The sequence below is a fragment of the Falco punctatus genome, assembly GCF_963210335.1.
Source record: "Falco punctatus genome assembly, chromosome: 1".
In the NCBI taxonomy this organism is placed as follows: Eukaryota; Metazoa; Chordata; class Aves; order Falconiformes; family Falconidae; genus Falco; species Falco punctatus.
This window is the reverse complement of record NC_137580.1, coordinates 70,464,855-70,478,127: the sequence shown is the minus strand read 5'-3', so window position 1 is coordinate 70,478,127 and position 13,273 is coordinate 70,464,855. Positions and strand designations below refer to the sequence as shown.

Below are 13,273 nucleotides of genomic sequence, written 5' to 3'. Positions count from 1 at the left end.
ATTCTTTTATGGTACAACTTGAGAAAATGTTGTATTTTGTTGAGGTTTAAGCAACCCAGGGCTACTTACAGCCTAAATAAACCTTACCAAGGAGAAGTGCTCGGTTTGTGCAACTCTCCGTTGTGACTGTGCCATTATTCTTCCAATAACTCTCAACGAACAGAAACATCAGCTAATTTTGATTAAAGCTTACCATGCTCTCATTCCAAAGGCCCCAAACCTCTAGATTACTATCAACATCCAAACTAGACGGGGCACACTCAGTACATTGATCAGTTGGTTATCAATACCTAAAATACCTTTTTATGTCTAGCATATGATTGAGAGGAAGAAATCAATTTGCAGGTTTCCCTAGAAACTTGATAAACTGCCTTTGCTCTTGTAAGAAATAGCTTTTGATTTAAATATACCTACAGAAGAACAGAGTGAGGGTAGCATTATTCTTAAAATGTCTATATTTCTAAAATAAGAAACCCACAAGCACGTTTTTCAAAATTAAAATTAGCTGATGACAGGTTTCAGGTGTGATACTGCTACCTCAGAACAAGAAGGCCAGTCAGCATTTCTCATTCTCTGTTTTAACATATCTTTGCAAGCAGTTACAACAAGAACAAAAAGATGTATGAGTACATTTCACTGAGCTATACTCCCTACTGCCCTAATTTCCTAATATTTTGATTTCAGGGAGTTACCAAGAGAGCAAGATGAGGTCTTCCAAAACTTCTCTCTTCAACACTGTATTCTCAAAAATTGGAAGACACAAACGCACACACAAACAATGGAAAAGCTTTAGCACTTCAATACTGAGCCTCTACCTACTTCGTCCTTTTGATATTCTTGTTCTTCACGGCTTACCACCACTGGCCTTCCTATTCATATTTAATATTGCTATCCATATGCCATGAACATCTCTAAATGGAACAGACAGTTGCAAGAAGTCATGAGAAACTTCATTCCTTTGAGCACTGGCATTACTGTCGCTGAGAAAAGAAGCAAGAAGGAAGAACCAATGTCAAGTACATTGCTCATTCACAATCAATAAAATTAATCCCTGCACATGCCCTCATTGGTCATCCTCAGAAATCAGTGCAAGACTGAGGGGGGAATGGCATGCCCACCTCCCACTCTGAACACAGCAGCTGAAGAACACGCTGCCTGAGGGACTGCCATGTGATGGCAGTGCTCGCTTGGGCAGTAATTTCACATCTACTTTTAAAATCTCCTGCAAATCCCGGCCGGGAGGATTATACAGCTTTTTATCTGCTTTACAGCAAACAAAGCAGTTGCCAAGATAAAGCCATTGTGCGCAACCCAGAAGCGTTACAAATGCACAACGGCTAACTTGAAAGGTAACAGGAATAGCAATAAACTACTACCGACCTCTGTCCTACCACTGTAAGACTATACTGGAGTCAAAGACATAACCAGGTTTGAAGGCGAGGGATAAGAAGTGGATAATCTCTGGTTCTTTACGCAGTTCTGACGTGCAGGCAGACCTGTCTGCTACCTTCTGCACCCCGACATCAGAGCCTGACTCTGCCAGGGACTCTCTTCCCCTCCTATGTACTCCTGTAACACTCCCACGTACAAGGGATTACAACAACCCACTTCGATCAGTCACTCTTGCTAAACATTAACACTCAAAATTAGCTTTAGATCATGTAACAAATCACAAAAGCACAAACACACATATTTCATCTACTAATGTTGATTCCAGCCATATTTTTTGTCACTTTTCTTTTTCCTTGACATATTTCCTGGGACTAAAGGCAGGCTAAAAGAAAATCAGGTTTTAGCCCAAACCCCAGCTACACTTCTATCTGCAACTATGAAGTCTTCCTATCTCTTATATCTCTTGTTATCCCCTGTTAAGGACAGGGATTTACAAAGCAGAAATTAAATGTCTGGCTTTAAAAGTTACAGTTGTACATTGGTTTCAACATGCTTTTGTCATCATAAATCCATTTAGCTTGTTGCTGTCCCCATGATTTTATTGCAAAAGAGGGTTTCCAGTTTTGGTTTATGTCTAACAGTTGCAAGAGTTGTCTGTTCTCTCTGTTGGGAGACAAAATATAGGACATTATGCATTTAATCTATAGATTAGCATAAGAAGCATAATCATCTTTTCACAGCTCTCAGGAGAAAGCAGCTGAAATTCAGATGAATACATCAGATACGTTCATTTCCAAGTAAAATACAAACCGGAGGAAGTGATGTTTTGGTCTGAGTTCTTTTACTTAGAAGAGGTGACTAGGGGGATAAAGTCGGGGTTTTTTTCTCAAAATATTGGGCCTCCCTTATTTTACTGAAGACCACTTTACATTCGCTACACTAAAACCAGGATGAAAAGTAATTCCTCTAGCTCTGCCTGACCCAGTTATAAAATTAGTCAGGTCATATTTAGACTCCCAGAGATTATTTAATACACTGAACATCAAAGCTAGACCAACTTATTCCTTCATGCTTTGTTAGACGAACCTAAAAGTTAGTTCAGTCCAGAGGACTGGCTCTCATATGCTCTAAACATTTCTAGCTTTGCCATGAACCTGCTCCATGACTGCAAGCAAGTTTCACCACTTTCCCATACTCTTTGCTTGCCTACTCTGCATTTTGTCTGAGAACCCAGGCAAACCAGAACCCAGATTAGGAAACCACCTTGGTGACCATCCCAGACAGAACTACGCTGAACACCTTTTCCAGTCCCTTTGAATTTTCTGTCAACGTAACAAGCGCTGAGATGCTGTCCTAAAGCAGAACACTTTCCCAGAGCAGAGACTTCAACTGCAGGAACATCCTGGCAAAGCTCATCCCTAACATACGATTACCTACAGATGTGCATGACTAACCAAGTATCTTTAGACTCCCTTTACCAGCATTTTGATGGCATGATTGAGCTCATTCTACAGGATGAATCTTAAATAGGTTGGATTTGTGCCCCACATGCATGTTGCTCTCCGCTGCCTAAGTGAGATTAAGCTGAGGTGGAGACACAGGGCAAGATGAATCTAGCCCCAAGTCTCTATACATACCTCATGAAATGGCTTCTCCTTTTCAGCTAAGGCTTCTAGCTGCTACCACCACACACTTTCAGCAATAGTCGATTAAAAGATTTGAGTCAGCAGAACAAACAAAACTAAAACAAAAACCCCATCAGTCACAGTCCATCCTCTGCTTATATACAACACGACAGGGGCACATGTAAACCTCTCAATGACATAGCTGGGCTGTCCACCTATTTTGTTTGAATGCTTACATGACAGTAATCAGAAATGAGAAGCTACAGTTCTTTTCTGTGAATTTCTTTCGAAAATGATGGCAACCACACTACCCACATGCATAATACCGACAACAGGAGAAACTGTCAACTTCCACCAGGCTCCCACCAACACAGATGACACCATCTGAGCTCTGAGGTTTAATCTGATTCAAGTCAACCAACCTCCCAAGCCACACTTAGCGAAACATATTTTACTTTTTCCCTTTCGGGAACCTCTTCTTCCCCCCCCCCCCCCACTACAAGCATGTCAGAACATTGCTCAGAGTGACTATCTTCAGAAACAGATTTTTTGAAGTGACATGACAGACTGATCTGTGAAGAAGGCAAAAATGAATGCCTCCATTTTCAACCCATATACTCAAGTTGTAGCTTTCCACATGTCTATTGCTAGACAGCAAAAATAAGTATAAAACCCTGACAGTATGACAAATATCCGTTCGAGGTAATGGGTACATTCTAAATGAAAACTTAATTAGAGTGGAATCAAAAAGTTAAGCCGCCATAAAAAAACATTAATAAAATATTGCCAAGGAGTACATAATGGATAAAAACTCCTAGTCCTCCCTGTCCCCTCCCTCCCCGCTACTTCTCCCCAATCCTTCTCTGAAGTCTGTTGCTTCTATAGACATATTTTGCTTAGTTATGCATTTGTTAAACATTGAGTGCTGTAAGGCTCTGCTCCTGCTATAAAAATCTGGACTAATTTCTTCTTCTGGCATAAAAGCTTCTACAACTAAATAAATTCTTAAAGGACAGAAGCAATTTCCTCCCCCACCTTGGTAGGTTTTCACATACATATCTCCCAGCTGCGGAAGTCTAAATGACTCCTAAATAAGAGGATGGCAAGGCCATCTGTAGAAGCAATATGGTCAAGCTCACACCATTAAGGTTCAAATCACTGCCTTAAAAAGACCTGCTGATGTAACTCCACATTTGAATTACAAGTGCAATATTAAAAGGTGAGGATTGTACCATCTACATCTACCAACTTATGCCTTGAAAACAGAAAGCAAAACCAGCCTTGATTATGAAATACCTTTAAATCAGGAAACGAGTAACTGACCAAGCAGCAAGTTTTCTCAATATTCCAATTTTACTTTTAAATTTGTTTTTATATTTTATCCTTTAAAGGCAATAACAGATACTCAGTAACCAAGGCGAGTTCTTATAGATGCTGTCAAGAAACAGTCTCATTCCAGCTTTCCTCAGAACTGACAGGAAAAGTTTTCTGTATTTCTGCCATGTAAAGTTAGAGTCACCATGCTTCCCCCAGCCCCAAAAGAGACTCCTGCATTTAATGCGCACTTCTTCCCTTTTCTGTGTCCAGCTACTACAACCCAGCCAGACTTCAGAAGCACCACTGCAAGTAACTGAAGGCATTGTTTATTAGCACCTGCAATAAGTAAAATATTTCATCTGCAGGTCACTATCCATTTCATCTGAACATATCAAAGATCAATTATTCATTTGGTTTAGTACAAGGCAAAGTATTGAGTAGCTGCACATTTGCTTATTCTCAAAAATCAATCATGAAAGTGTTCTTTTATGTGAATCCTTTATTTAATCTCTTGCTCACTGTTAAACTTAATTGCCAAAAGAAAAACAAACACAATTCCCTGCTATCAGGGAATACTGCACCAAGAACTTTTGATATATTTTCTTTATACTTATATTCTTACAAATTATGTATGTGAGAAGCAGATGATGAGTGGCAATTTGGCAACACTTCACCATCTGCTATTTGCAGATCTAGTCAAACTCGGAGAGTTAATTAAAGATTAAAGACAGGGACCAATACTGTTGAAGCAAAGTGCCATCTTCTTTCCTGTTATGACTGTAAATAAATAACTTTGGTAGATTGTTCACGGTCACTTCAATACAATCATAAAAACGCAACATCGTTAAGGGTGACACAACTTGCATTAGTAGTATGCCTGTACCTCTTCTATTTTAATTGACAAAAAGATGCTAAAATCACATCAGCTTTATTAGAATACCACAATCACAACAGGCTACCTAAAGTCCTACTCAGGAACAAAGTGTAACTATCTACCACTAAGAAACAGAAATTGTAACTGGAAGCCTTTATATGAAGCAGTTATAGAAAATCCTAGCTATTTTTTTTTTAGTCAGCTTGCAACAACTTTGACCTTCTATTTCATACATATTTAAGCAAGCAATACTTAATAAAAAGGGAATGAATAATTAGATGATCCTGACAGTTCCCTTTCATTACTACCTTGGTAGCAGGCTACCTCCTTGTCCTCCAGTCTACATCTCTTAAACCACTTCTGCAAGAATCAGCCCATGTTATAATACCACCTTCCCTCCTCGGGGCTCGCAGACCCTCCCCTCTGCAGCCTTACTTCAGTTGCCTCCCCCGTTTACTGCACCCCTTCTGTCAGGGCTGGGAAGGAGCAAGAAAAAGATGCAAAACTGGAATGGGTGCAAGAAGTCCTTCTGAGGTGCTGATTCAGGTGTATGAAGCAAAGGTTTCTGCTCAACTCCGAAGAGCAGTAACCTGAGTTCTCTTTTCACAATGGCTTGGAAAGCACCGCTTTGCTTCCTCTGCTACCTGAGACTGCAGCTGTGCTGTGCCAAGTCCAAAAGCGGCACCGGTCTGCGGCACAGCAGCTTGCTGTGGCTGGCTGCCAGTTAGAGCAACGCTGGTGGAGCTGAGCTCCCTGAGATTCCAGTTGCCAGCTGCCCCTGCCTGCTGCTCGGGGCTCCTCTGCCAGCCGGAGAGCGATCAACGAAAACCGTCACGACCGCACGGCTGCGGGACACACAGGCAGGGAAATTATTCAAGGATGGGAAGCCAGCTTGGAGGATGTTGTGGGAGACAGCAGGAGAGGCCTATGAGCTGAGAAAATGGCAAACTCTGTCCTCCCCCCATCAAACAGAAGGTGGTGATGAGTTAAGAAAGAATTACCGAGCAGTAATTATACTAGAAACAGATTACTTCTGTAGATTGCCAACAGGTTGTTGGCTTTTCAGTTTTGTTTGGGTTTGTTTTTTAAATTGAATGCCATCAAGCATCAGTCTTACTTTCTCCTGTTCATTTTCCCTGCAATAAAAATTTTCAGAACTGGCTGTGAGAGCATCATGACAGCAAACAAGCTCTGATTCACTAGCACTTCATTGAAGCTCACCTCCTATGAGAGTGTTACATAGGCAAAAGGGCAACTAGGAATTTATGGAGCCTGATTTGGGTTAAATAATATCATATTTAAGAAAACCAATGGAACTTTTACGTCAAAATATTTAATTTCTTTCTAAATGCCAGGATTACATTCTCCTCAACTTTTGAAATATCATCTATCCGCAGGAGATAAACCACTGCATAAAATCAAAATGAATCCAGAAATACTTAAAGTGTTTCTAAAATCGTACTTTCTGCCACAAACACCAACTGAAAATTCTGCCCAGTTCATATTAGGTGTTGAGCTTTGAGTTTCTGGGGTGAAGAGTGTCATGGCTTAACCCCAGCCAGCACCCAAGCACCAGGCAGCTGCTCGCTCCCCCCACAGTGGGACAGGGGGGAGAATCAGAAAAGTGCAAAAACTCATGGGTCGAGATAACGACAGTTTAATAGGCAAAGCAAAAGCTACATGCACAAGCAAAGCAGAACAAGGAATTCACTCCCCACGGGCAGGCAGGTGTTCAGCCATTCCCAGGAAGGCCGGGCTCCATCACACATAACGGTTACTCGGGAAGACAAACACCATCACTCAGAACATCCCCCCCACCCCCACCCCCCCCTTCCTCCTTTCCCCCCCAACTTTACATGCTGAGCATGACACCATACATTATGGGATATCCCTTTGTTCGGCTGGGGTCAGTTGTCCCAGCTGTGTCCCCTCCCAGCTCCTTATGCCCCCCCAGCCTACCCACTGGTGGGTGAGAGGCAGAGAAGGCCTTGGCTCTGTGCAAGCGCTGCTCAGCCATGACTAAAACACCCCTGCATTACCCGCACTGTTTTCATCACAAATCCAAAACACAGCCAGATACAAACTACTACGAAGAAAAATTAACTCAGTCCCAAGCAAAAACAGCTGATGATTCCCCTCAAGCTAGTTACTGCACTTAGGAGACTTGGTGTACCACATCCAAGACCGTTTTTGTTCTGCGTTTCCACTGCACCCTATTTATTTCAGGCTGCCTCTATACCTGAATTCCTGAAGTGAATATCAATGGTGTATTACAGAAATATTGAGGTTAAAAAAGGAAATGTTGATTGCATCACCCAGAGCATTCTCCTGACAGGGCAGGATTTTGTTCCTATTAGTAAATTTAGGATGTTTTGCACATTCCAACTTGAAAAATATCAACTAGTAATTTTTTTTTAACTATTCTTGTCACTGATACCTGTTTACCAGCAGAGGTTTGAGGGTCTTCTGCTTTCTTCCTGAAAAACTCCACTAAAATTTTCCATTTAATTAGTCCAAATTTTACATTTCTATTTCTCAAGATTTGTAATTTCAAAACTTGCCCTGGTTCTAGACCCTCACAATCAGGTTACTCCTTGCTTAAACTAGCTACACACATTCAGTCTTTCTATTTCTAAATACACTTATGAGATAGGAAAGAAAGGCAGTAAACACCACAAATTATTTAATATGTACAACCTTGGAACATATGAGGCAAGTCCAAGATGCAGTAATTGGGAAGGCTGTGGTGAGCAATCACCAGGAATACCATATACAGCTCTGGCCACCTGCGATCAAAAAAATAAATTCATACCCTAACAGGTACCCTAAGATGATCACAGCAATCCTGTGTCTGTTTTATGAGAAGCTAAAACTGTGTGTCTCCTCCTGCTAGGCAAAATGAAAGCAGGGGGAAGGGAGGGAGATGGTTGCCTGCTGTAGGGACATCAGAGCCGTAAAGGGGGAAGTTGGGCTCGAGAGAAACCAGTGGGCAGTACTGACCAGACAACAAGCGGGTATAAACCGGTTCATAAATAAGAAGCTTGCCAGACATGAGCACTGAAAAGGTCTCACGCAGTCTTTGAATCCAAGTAGAGATAGAAACAAATCTGAACAGCGTTAAAGTGGAGCTTAAACCACTTCTGGAGAGGGCTGCAAGAGTGCTGAAGGTGCCAGATGAATGGATTCAGTGCTCCAGGAGAGGTCCTTCCCTGTCCTGCAACTTCTCCTTTTGTGATTTTAAAATAATCCCTCCAGATTCTCTAACAGTTGCCATTACTGTTCTCCCAATTTTGCAGCGGTGCCATGCTTACGGTGCTCTGCTTTTGCGAACAAGCCACAGAGTTCACGTAAGCAGCTTCCCAGAGGATTAGCAACTGCTAGTTCATTATCAACCAATATTTATATATGCAGAAACACAGGGAAGAGCCCTAACAGCAGTAAGGCAGCACTGCTACAGGAGGGAGAGAACATCAGCTCCTGACTTGAGAGGCAGAAATTTCTTCCAAGATCAACATTTGCAGTTACGGTTTGGGTTTCGGTAATACTGCCCAGCACAGGCAACCCTTATACAGTGGGCACTACTAGCATTACTCAGTGGCTACTATATAAAAGATATCTTTATATTTTATATAACATTTAAATGTATTTCACATAAATTATTTTAGTAATTTTATAGTGTGCATACACACGCTTATCTACGCGTGTGTTAATGTATATATTTATATCACACATTCCTATCCAAAAGTTACTTCACATAAATATTTAGGAAAGTACTACTGAACAGTAGCCTCTCAACTAAATATAAGGCTGAAGACTGCTCACATACAGTTTCACTGTTTTCTAATATTTCTATGTTTTCTTATTTGGTGCGAAAGTATGAATAAAAATATAGATGATTTTACAATGTAGTTTAAATAACATTATGCCCTGTGTACCTTTCCACATCGCTTACCTTACAGTGCTTTCTGTAAAGGAATCCATTTTGTTGAGCGAGGCTCTTCAGTTTTGAGCCACCAGGTCTCTTCTGGCTCAAAAAGCCAGAATAATTTTCCTAATCATTGTCTTTTTTTCCCCTATTGATAATAAGTTATCTTCAGAGACACTCTGGCAACTGTTTCCATTATGAAACCCTGCTAAGTATTAGGCACTTTCACTTCACAAAACTCACGTGGCTAAAGACAAGGACAATTATTACAATTTCTATTTTATCACACATGTTATTCCTGCAATTTAACATCCAGATGCAAGGAGGGTTTATCATCTTAAGACCAGTATTTTATTTACCTATAAAACTAGACTGCTTCCAATTTGTATTTAAATCTACATGTTGGAACTTCTCTCTTCTTTCACTGATACATTTTTATGACATTGGCACATCGCCTCTGTTGATCCCCATATGTAAGGTATTCTTCAGGCATGAAAAAATGTATATAGACATGTCTCAGATGTCATTAAGACATCAAATGCTTGATATGTAAGACTTTCTACAACATTATTATTATTTATTAGTTAACTTCAATTAATCTGCCCAACAATTCAATTACCTAATACACAGGTCAATGTATTTCTAAAAAGCAGTTCAGCAAGAAAAATCACCATGCTGTTTCACTCAACCTAATTTCTCTAAGATAAACTAATAGTAGAGGAAGTACTAGTCAGAGGCTTACACATTTGCTTAGAAATGCACAATTAACTGTGAGTCTTGCTAATTCCCAGCTCAATTACTGAAAGAAACGTGATAATTTAAAACATATTAAAAAAGCTTAGCTATGAAAACAAAGAACATGTTAACAGATGTGAGCTTAAAAATCTTAACAAAAAACAAATCCAATGTTCTACTGTTTGGGAAGGATAAAAAGCTTTGAATTGGACAGAAAAACACACAGCCATGTTTCTGAGAGAGTGGCTAGTTTAGGGTTGAGGGGCTTGGGTTGTTTGGGGTTTTTTTATTGCAGTCTTTTTTTAATCACTAAGATGGCATTAAGTAGTTTGAAGAACACTGGACACCTTTGGTTTAGGAAACAGCAATGTTAAGTATTTAAAGACTATGAATGCCAATGGTTTTGTCCCATGTATAAGCATTATAAGTTCCTAAGCATTCTTCTTGAAAATGCAGAAGTCTTAACACTCCCTTTCTTTTCCTGGACTTTTCCACAGTAGTTGTTTTTTCTTTGCTACTGTAATATCATCATCGTAAGTATCAGAATTAATTCTAAGTGTAACTAAGTTTTAAATGGTGGCATACGTTTGAATCTTCATCACAGACTTCAAATTTGAGAGTTTACTTTCTGAACTGAAATTTTGATGGACCTTTCAATAAGATTTAAATCAGCCCCTTAGTAAGACAGTAATACAGTAAACAAATCACTCAGATTTGAGAATTTTGGTGTTTACAATTCACGTATTCCTTTACTGCCTTTTCCCCCCCCCCCTACCTTTGCAGTAGGAAGACTGCACACACTTTTAATAATAATAGATTTTCCATGTTTTGGGTTGAGCATTAAAAGGTTAGTGGTTTACCAATTTAAAAAGGAAAACAAACCATACTTCTGCAGAACAAACTGAACAAGTTTCCTATATGTTCTCATATTTTGAACAGTCCTGTGGACTAAAATAAATGGCAGACCAAAATGATGGCCTGCACGCAGTGACAAACAGTAAGCACATGTAGTTTTGAAGCCCATACACTGATCAAGTGTCTTCCATCTTCCATGGGAAAAAGCCTTTACAAAACACACAATAGTAATTAAACCCCACAAAACAGTGAAATCACACAGGTTTGTTTTCAAGTGTGCAGGGAGGAAAATAAGTCTCCCTTGTGAAACACTTCCCAGCCAAGGCAGCACTGTGCTACATCTGACAAGGATTACAAAGTTCAAGCTATACAGCAGTCCGAAACTAACAGATGGCACCAGACTACTTTTTTGAAACCCAACAGGAACAAGCAAATTACGCTAGGAAAGCAAATACTTAAATTGTGCTAACAATTATCTGAGTACAGAACTAACATGGACCAGAACACCTACACACACTCATGTCCTGGTCCATACACAGCATGTTACAAAAACCTGACATTAAGAAACCAAGGGGAGGGGGGGGAGGGGAGTGGAATTGTTTAACTCTAGTTATGGAACATATTAGAACAAAGGCCAAAAAGAAAGCCAAGCACCAGAATTCAGACTGTGAGACCAAGTAAAGTCTAAGTATTTGATTCTGTAAAAGACTACTTGAAAAAATACATTGAGAAATCACTCCTGTTTTTTTTCCCTCTAGCAGAAAGAGCTATCCTTTGTGCAATATGGGGAAATATATTTTCAAGTTTTAATACACCATCATGCACATAGCTTAAAAAATAACAACTGCCTTTACTGCAGAAAAGGACTCGTTATGTTTGCATGTGTACAGACATTAATCCTGGACTCCAGAAAGCATACGGAGCAACAGCCCTGCTATGGAGAAACCAGTACTAGATCGTAACTGTCACACAGGAACAGCAGCTATAATGCAGCCCTGAATGCAGATGGCTCAGTAACTCTTCCTTTACAAGCTACAGGTCCAAATATTTTGACGTGAAAGAAGGGACTGCCAATTTGTTCCATACAGCATGTTTTTCAGACATTACTAATGCAAAATACCACAGAATGTCCATACACCAAAGATTCAACACTAAAAATCATTAGGAAAAAAAAACATTTACATCAAGAAGAACCAGTGATGGTACAGAGGAGATCCCTTCATGCCAAAAAGGCTCAGTAGTGGTTTTTTTTGGAAGTTACTTGTTTGAATTTCCAAGCAGTACAGAGCTTTAATGTTTTTCCTTCTCTTCCATCCTAACACAACTACAAGCAAGAGAAGAGCACTAAACGAAAATTGTCAAATTCTGCTTGTTGGAGTACATGAAGGTTCACAGCAGTTCTGTGCAAGTCAGTGCCAATCTCCTTGCACACTTCCACTCAGCAGTCAGGCAGCCTTGCATTCAGGCAGTGCTTTGAACTCATTCAGCTGGGGAGTTTTCTCTCGGGTACCACCACTCTCTGTGAACACATGAGGAGTTCATGCACACCCCAACCCCATTAGTCCCAAGGTACAATAATAAAATTGTAGAGTGACACACTGCTTAACAGACTCAGCTAATTCCAAGCAGACAGCACAAAAGCCAAACCCAGCTTATACCTGCAGATTTTCAAAGACAAGAGTAGAAAAGACATCCCCCTTTAGGTCTTCGCCACCATCCAGAAATTCAAAAGGTGGGAGAGTCTGAAAAGACCTACAAGCAATTTTTACTTTCACTCCACATAGTTTATGAAACAACATTAAAGATTTAGTCCTGTTTTAGAAAGAAGCCGTTTTTGCAGACTAGGTGCCAGTGCCAACACTTTTACTGGATGCAGAAAAGCCTGATCTACATAAAGGCACCTGTCTTCAGGCTCCAGTTTCCTAATTTTTTGAAGAATTTACATCTCTCAAGCCAAACAAAAAATAAAAACAAAGACAAAACAGAAAAATAAAAATAAAAAATAACTCCCTTTTTCAAGGGCATTTCTTTTATCTGTTTCAACACTATTACACTTCACCCAAAAAAATCAAACATATTCTGAAACAGTACTGCTAGTTTACATTCTTATTGGCAACTATACCACTGACCTCTGAAGAAAGTCTACTTTACCCCTCCTTTCTTTTAAAGTATTTCTAGGAAGCACGATGCATGAACGTGCAACTCCTCCTTGTGATGTTAAAATGATGCTAAAAGATTTCACAGTTTGAAGCAATAACACATCAATATTTTAAAGAATGCAAAATAAGATAAATTAGCCAATGATAACATCAGTACTCAGAACACTTACTTTCATTTTTTTCCAAAATGTTTCAGAGCCAGATACTATTAAAAAGTGTAAACCCTAAAAGGCAGCAGCTCATCCTCTATAGCCTTGAAATGACTTATTGACTATTAACTGGCTTGAAATTAAAGAAGTGCTGAATAATAATAAAACCCATCCTTTTTAGTTTCAGACCACAACCACACTGTTGTCTTTCTTTTAAATACACATTAATCTTATTTCATGTG

General features: G+C 39.8%; 1 protein-coding gene and 1 long non-coding RNA gene across 2 annotated transcripts in view; both read right to left on the bottom strand.

Moving 5' to 3' along the window:
- PPP3CA (protein phosphatase 3 catalytic subunit alpha) overlaps positions 1–13,273 on the bottom strand; it is a 194,251-nt gene that overhangs the window by 142,955 nt on the left and 38,023 nt on the right. The window lies entirely within an intron of this gene.
- Positions 10,634–13,273, bottom strand: part of LOC308055107 — a 30,152-nt gene continuing 27,512 nt past the window's right edge. Inside the window, exon 2 of the long non-coding RNA XR_013924335.1 lies at positions 10,634–13,273. This exon is cut by the window's right edge and continues 26,467 nt beyond it. This is a non-coding gene — a long non-coding RNA (uncharacterized lncRNA).